Source organism: Mus caroli, chromosome 13 (genome assembly GCF_900094665.2).
Source record: "Mus caroli chromosome 13, CAROLI_EIJ_v1.1, whole genome shotgun sequence".
Taxonomy (NCBI): domain Eukaryota; kingdom Metazoa; phylum Chordata; class Mammalia; order Rodentia; family Muridae; genus Mus; species Mus caroli.
Window position 1 is genome coordinate 23,528,206 of NC_034582.1, and position 7,244 is coordinate 23,535,449.

At 38.2% G+C, this 7,244-nt stretch overlaps 1 non-coding gene across 1 annotated transcript; it reads left to right on the forward strand.

Moving 5' to 3' along the window:
- Positions 1-1,491: 1,491 nt before the first annotated feature.
- LOC115029193 lies at positions 1,492-1,594 on the forward strand. Its single transcript, XR_003834747.1, has one exon. It is a non-coding gene; the product is annotated as a U6 spliceosomal RNA (small nuclear RNA).
- The last annotated feature ends 5,650 nt before the right edge of the window (positions 1,595-7,244 follow it).

The window sequence follows — 7,244 nt, forward strand, 5'->3', positions numbered from 1 at the left end:
TGAGTTCGAGGCCAGCCTGGTTTACAAAGTGAGTTCCAGGACAGCCAGGGCTACACAGAGAAAGCTTGTCTCAAAACAAAACAAACATATATATATATATATATATATATATATATATATATATATATGAATAAATAAAATTTAAAAAAAGAAAGTCTTTCTCCAGCAGCTGATGCAAACAGATGCAAAAACACGCAGCCAGAATAAGGGCAGAAATGTAGAACCCCAAGAAAAAGCAGAAAAGAAGGACTTGTAAGAGCCAGAATGTTGGAGTATACCAGGAAAACATAGCTACAGAATCAACAAAACTGGGATCATAGAGCCTCACAGAGACTGAAGTGGCAATCAAAGAACCTACATGGGTCTGTGCTATATCCTCTACATAATCATTGTGGTTGTTTAGTTTAGTGTTTGTGGGGTTCCCAAGAGTGGAGAATGGTGGTGTCTCAGACTTTTTTGCCTATTCTTGCAACCTCTTTCTTCCTTCTGGGTAGCTTTGTCCAATCTTGATAGAGGGTTTGTACCAAGTCTTATTGCATCTTGATATATCATATGCAATTTTGTAACCCTGGGAGGCCTGCCCTTTTCTAAAGGAAAATGGAGGAGCAGTGCATCTGGGGAAGAGAAGAGAGATAAGGCACTCTGGGAAGGCTGAAGTAAGGATTTCTGTGTTAGGGTTATATTGTACAAGAGAAGAAATTTAAAATCATAGATTTTTGATGTCAAGAGTCTGAATGCTGAAATACTTTGCTAATGTCTAGCAGGGTCAGTCTCCCTGGTGCACACACACACACACAAACACACACACACAATTCTGAAAATCTAGCCTGGGTTCTATATCTAGTCCCCAGACTAGTCAGGCCATCCTTACTTGCCCACAGTCTACAGTCTGCTCCCATGCTATAGCCAACCCCTCTGCCCAGAAAAATTCTAAACAACCTTTGCCAGAATCTAACCAGTGTAAGGATTGGGGATGGGTTATTTGTTGTTTTTTTTCTGGAGAGATTGATTTCTGGATAGAGATTCATGCATGATGTTGAAAGGTTCCTGAATAAACTGCTTTGAGAAGAATGTAGTGTTGTCACTCTTTTCTGCTGGTCGGAGACAGAAGCAACAAACCAAGTCATGTTCTGTTCTACTTGCATTGTCTCAATCCCTAGATTATTACCCACACTCCAGGCTTTCACTAGGATACACCTCCTGCATTCCACCAATCTTTAGACCCAATGAGACCCAGACACCCTGTGCTCTGTGTTAACCCTCTCTACTCAGACACAGAACTAACAAAACAAATACGCATAGCCATAATCATTAAAAAATTAATATCAAAGATCAAGATGGTTTCCCAAACCCAAAATCTATCAGTCCTATAGACAGGTTCACCAATTTCAAAATTCCCCAGATGAACCCTAGGAAACAGAATTTTAAAGAAAAATTACTAAATTAACAACAACAAAAAAACCTTTAAGTTTACAGAACACACAAATTTGCACTTGCTTCAGCAGCTATAGACTAAAATGGGAACAATTCAGAGAAGATTGTCATATCCCTGCTCAAGGATGATATGTAAAGGTGTGAAGCATTTTTTATCTTTATATGAAATAATTAAGCAAACAATATACAATTTAAAAGAATATAATAAAGAACAATATAGAAAATATAGGATACCAATAAAAGACTGAACCTTCAAATTACAAGAATAAGGAGCTGGAGAGATGGCTTAGCAGTTAGGAACACTGACTGATCTTCCATAGTTCCTTAATTCAGTTCCCAGTAACCACATGGTGGTTTACAACTAACTATGATGGGATCTGATGCCTATGTCTGGGCAGATAGAGCACTCACATACATAAAATAAATAGCTTTTTAATACCAAAATAGATGAGGGAGAAGATTCCTAGGTCACTGGTATAGACAAAATCTTCAATAAAATCATAGAAGAAAAAGTACACAAATTAATAGAAGACATACCCACACAGATTCAAGAAGCACATAGTACACCAAATGGGCAAAAACAGAAAAGAAATTGTCTATGCTATATCACTGTTAAAGCAGAACAAAAAGTATTGACTGCTTCAAGAGAAAAAAAAAATAGCAAGCTACACACTAAAGAAAATTCATCATAATAACAACTGTTTAGTGGAAATTTTGAAAGTCAGAACAGCCTGGAAAATGCAAGTCTTAAAAGACAATTGTGGCCAAACTAGATTAATATGCCTACCAAAATTGTGTGTGTGTGTGTGTATGTGTATGAATGAAAAGTTCTAAGCTATACATAGCCTTAAAATTTATATTCTACAATATAAAGCTGAAGAAAATATAGGAAACATTTTCAGCTAAAGAGGCAGATGACTGTAGTCAAGAGAGTGTGGCAAAAATATGAAGCTAAAGCTCAAAGCCCCACTGAGAACACAAAAGAACACAAATGACTGTAGTCAGCACACATGCATCAAACATAATTTCAACGATTAGGTCTCAAATATTCAGTCAAAAGAGACAGGTTGAGTGAATTAATCAAGATACAAAATGCATCTTTCTGTTGTCCACAATGAATCTATTTTAGCTATAAAGATAGGTAGAAATTAAAGGGAAAGAAAGGACAGAAGCATGCAAATCAAACAAGACCTGGGAAAATGAGTCACTCTCCTAATACCTGACAAAATAGACTTTAAACTAAAAAATATCAGAAAAGGTAAAGAGGAGCATGTTATTGTAATCAGGGAAATTATTACCCAAGAGGTATTTCTATCCTAAAATTATACACTCTGTATTCTCCAACATCAAATTTCACAAAAGTATACTGCTGGAAATAAGAAAATAGACTAACAGTAGCCACTGATACTCGGTGGTTGCAAGTCACACTTTCTCCAATATATAGGTCATCTATCATCTGGACAAAAATAATGCTGGGTGGTGGTGACACACGCCTTTAATCCTAGCACTTGGGAGGCAGAGGCAGGTAGATTTCTGAGTTCGAGGCCAGCCTGGTCTACATAGTGATTTCCAGGACAGCCAGGGCTATACAGAAAAACCCTGTCTCAAAAAACCAAAAAAAAAAAAAAAAAAAAAAAATGGAGATATGCACGAGAATTAAATGACATCACACATTAAATGAATTTAACTGATATTTACAGAATATTCAACTATACACCTAAGAATATACATTGTGCTTAGCAACACATGGAAACCTCTATAAAACAGAACAATTCTGGGACACAATATTCATCTTAACAAATTCAGAAATACTGAAATAACCTCATGAATCGTACATGACTACAATGCAATAAAACTTAAAAATCACCTTTCAATCAGCAGCAGCACCAACACACCATGGGCACAGAGTATTCGGACACCCCCAAGTCACCAAAGGACTCTCCATGGGACCTTAGGACATCTGGTGAGTGAAACACAACTGCTGGTCCAATCCAAACCTGCAGGACCTGTGACAGCATTAATTAGGGAAGCAGAAAACCCGGCCTGACCAGAGGCACAAGTCCCTTACAGTCTGCACCAGCATCAGCACCAGCACTGGAGCACCTTGGGCATGGAGTCTGCAGACACCCCTTAGGACCCCAGAGGACACTCCACAGGATCTTAGGACCTCTGGTGAGTGGAACACAACTTCTGCCAGGGTGCATGTTTGAACACCAGATATCTGGCACCTTCCCTGCAAGAGGAGAACCTGCCTGCAGAGAATACTCTGACCACTGAAACTTAGGAGAGAGCTATTCTCTTAGGTCTGCTGATAGAGGCTAACATAATCACCTGAGGGACAGAGATTACCAGATGGCAAAAGTCAAAAGTAAGAATCTTACTAACAGAAACTAAGACCACTCACAATCATCAGAATGCAGCACTCCCACCTCACCCAGTTCTGAGCACCCCAACCTGCTTGTGGACGTTGTACATCGTGGTGCGCACTAGGCTCCGCACCACGATGTACAACGTCCACAAGCAGAGAAAGTACAAATCGCAAAAGGATCCTAATTCAAAACATCCAGGAAATCCAGGACAAAATGAGAAGACCAAACCTACGGATAATAGGAGTTGATGAGAATGAAGATTTTCAAATTAAAGGGCCAGCAAATATCTTCAACAAAATCATAGAAGAAAACTTCCCAAACCTAAAGAAAGACATGCCCATGATCATATAAGAAGCCTACAGAACTCCAAATAGACTGGACCAGAAAATAAATTCCTCCCGACACATAATAATCAGAACAACAAATGCACTAAATAAAGATAGAATATTAAAAGTAGTAAGGGNGAAAGGTCAAGTAACATATAAAGGCAGGCCTATCAGAATTACACCAGACTTTTCACCAGACTATGAAAGTCAGAAGAGCCTGGACAGATGTTATACAGACACTAAGAGAACACAAATGCCAGCCCATGGTACTATACCCAGCGAATCTCTCAATTATCATAGATGGAGAAAACAAAGTATTCCATGATAAAACCAAATTCACACAATATCTTTCCACGAATCCAGCCCTTCAAAGGATAATAAAGGGAAAGCACCAATACAAGGACAGAAACTACACAATAGAAAAAGCAAAAAAGTAATCCTTCAACAAACCTAAAAGAAGACAGCCGCAAGAAAAGAATCCCAACTTTAACAACAAAAATAACAGGAAGCAACAATTACTTTTCTTTAATTTCTCTTAACATCAATTGACTCAATTCCCCAATAAAAAGACATAGACTAATAGACTAGCTACACAAACAGGACCGAATATTTTGTTGCTTACAGCAAACCCATCTCATGGAAAAGGACAGACACTACCTCAGGGTGAAAGGCTGGAAAACAATTTTCCAAGCAAATGGTTCTAAGAAACAAGCTGTAGTAGCCATTCTAATATTGAATAAAATTGATATCCAACCCAAAGTTGTCGAAAAAGAAAAGGAGGGACTCTTAATACTCATAAAAGGTAAAATCTACCAAGATGAACTCTCAATTCTGAATATCTACGCTCCAAATACAAGGGTAGAAACATACATTAAGGAAACTTTAGTAAATCTCAACGCACACATTGTACCTCACACAATAATAGTGGGAGACTTCAACACCCGACTCTCACCAATGGACAGATCCTAGAAACAGAAACAAAACAGACACAGGGACACTAACAGAAGTTATGAAATAAATGGATTTAATTGATATGTACAGAACATTTTATCCTAAAACAAAGGAATATACATTCTTCTCAGTGCCACATGGTACCTCCTCCAAGTTCTGTAGGCTTCTTGTATGTTCATGGCCATCTCTTTCTTTAGGTTAGGGAAGTTTTCTTCTATAATTTTGTTGAAGATATTTACTGGCTCTTTAAGTTGAAAATCTTCATTTTCATCTATACCTATTATCCTTAGGTTTGGTCTTATCACTGTGTCCTAGATTTCCTGTATGTTTTGGGTTAGGATCTTTTTGCATTTTGCATTTTCTTTGATTGTTGTGTCCATGTTCTCTATGGAATATTCTGTACTTGAGATTCTCTCTTCCATCTCTTGTATTCTGTTGATGATCCTCACATCTATGGTTACTGATTTCTTTCCTAGGATTTCTATCTCCAGAATTGTCTACCTTTGTGATTTCTTTATTGTTTCTAATTCCATTTTTAGATCCTGGATGGTTTCATTCAATTCTTTCACCTGTTTGGTAATGTTTTCCTACTAAGGTTTTTTTTTATTATTATTATTATTTTTTTATCCTCTTTAAGGTCTTTTAGCTGCTTACCTGTGTTTTTCTGTATTTCCTTCTTAAAATCCTCCATCATCATCATGAGAAGTGAATTTAGATCCATGTCCTGCTTTTCTGGTGTGATAGTGTATCCAGGACTTGCTATGTTGGGAGAGTTTGTTTCTGATGATGCCAAGTAACCTTGGTTTCTGTTGCTTCTGTTCTTATGCTTTCCTCCTGCCATCTGATTATCTCAAGTGCTTGCTGCCCTCAATATATCTGATTCGAGACTGTCCTTCCTATAATCCCAGTTGATTCAGGATTCCTCTGAGTCCATCTTTCTCTAGGATCCTGTGATTCCGGGCTCCTGTGAACCTGAGATTCTGGGTGTGTCAGAGCTCTTGGCAGTCAAGCTTCCTCTGAGACCCTGAGATCCTGTTGTGACCAAGCTCCTGTTATTCTGAGATCCTGGAATCCTAAGATCCTAGGCATGTTACAGTGCCTGGAAGTGGTGTCTCCTCTGAGGACTGTGGATCTGTCTAGTGTGTTGAAACCATGGTGTAGCAGCACTGATCAGAAGGAACCTGAGCTGCTGGTCAGGCGTGGCATCGGTGTCCTTGCTCCTGTTGTTACAGGCCAGTCACAATTGGTTTGTAACAGATGTTGTGTTTCACTCACCAGTGATCCCAAGATCATGTGGAGAGTCCTCTGGGGACCATGGGACTGACTGTCCACTGAGTTAGTGCCCAAGGTGACCCAGAGCTGGCACCAACTGGAAGGGCTACATTTACCTTTATACAGCGCTCAATATAATTACTTTCCTGACCAATATATTTTTGCCTAAAGTTTTTCAGATTGTGAGTCAATTCTTTTCTTTTCTTTTCTTTTCTTTTCTTTTCTTTTCTTTTCTTTTCTTTTCTTTTTCTTTCTTTCTTTTTTTTTTTTTGAGACAGTGTTTCTCTGTGTAGCCCTGGCTGTCCTGGAACTCACTCTGTAGTTCAGGCTGGCCTCAAACTCAGAAATATGCCTGCCTCTGCCTCCCAGGTGCTGAGATTAAAGACGTGCACCACCACTGCCCTGCCCTGCGAGTCAATTCTAAATGAGTACATTTTAGAAACAATAGTTTAGAGTCATTTGGAATAACCTTGTTTTTTGTGATGTAGATAAAGTTTAAAGTTCTCTATTGTAATTATAATACTGTGTAAAATAGTATTAAAATAATCTATGTGCTATTTATTCCTCAATCAATAATTTTAGTTAAATTTCTACCAAATAAGGTTTCTTTTTGCTAGTCTATTCTTGGCATAGTTAATAGTGTAATGTTATTATATATTTGTTTAGAAATAGTCATCAGCTCTCAATTTATCTGTGCCTGGTAAAGACAACAATTGTGTGAGTATATGCATGATAATAGTATGAGAGGTGCAGGGAGAAACATTGTGTTTCTCATTAGAACCTCTCTGATCCTGCCTTGGCTATAGCACAGAAGTGGAAGAGACATAAGAGAATCTGAGTAACAGGGACTGCACTGTGAATATGGCTTAGAAAGTATTTGGTATGGTACAAG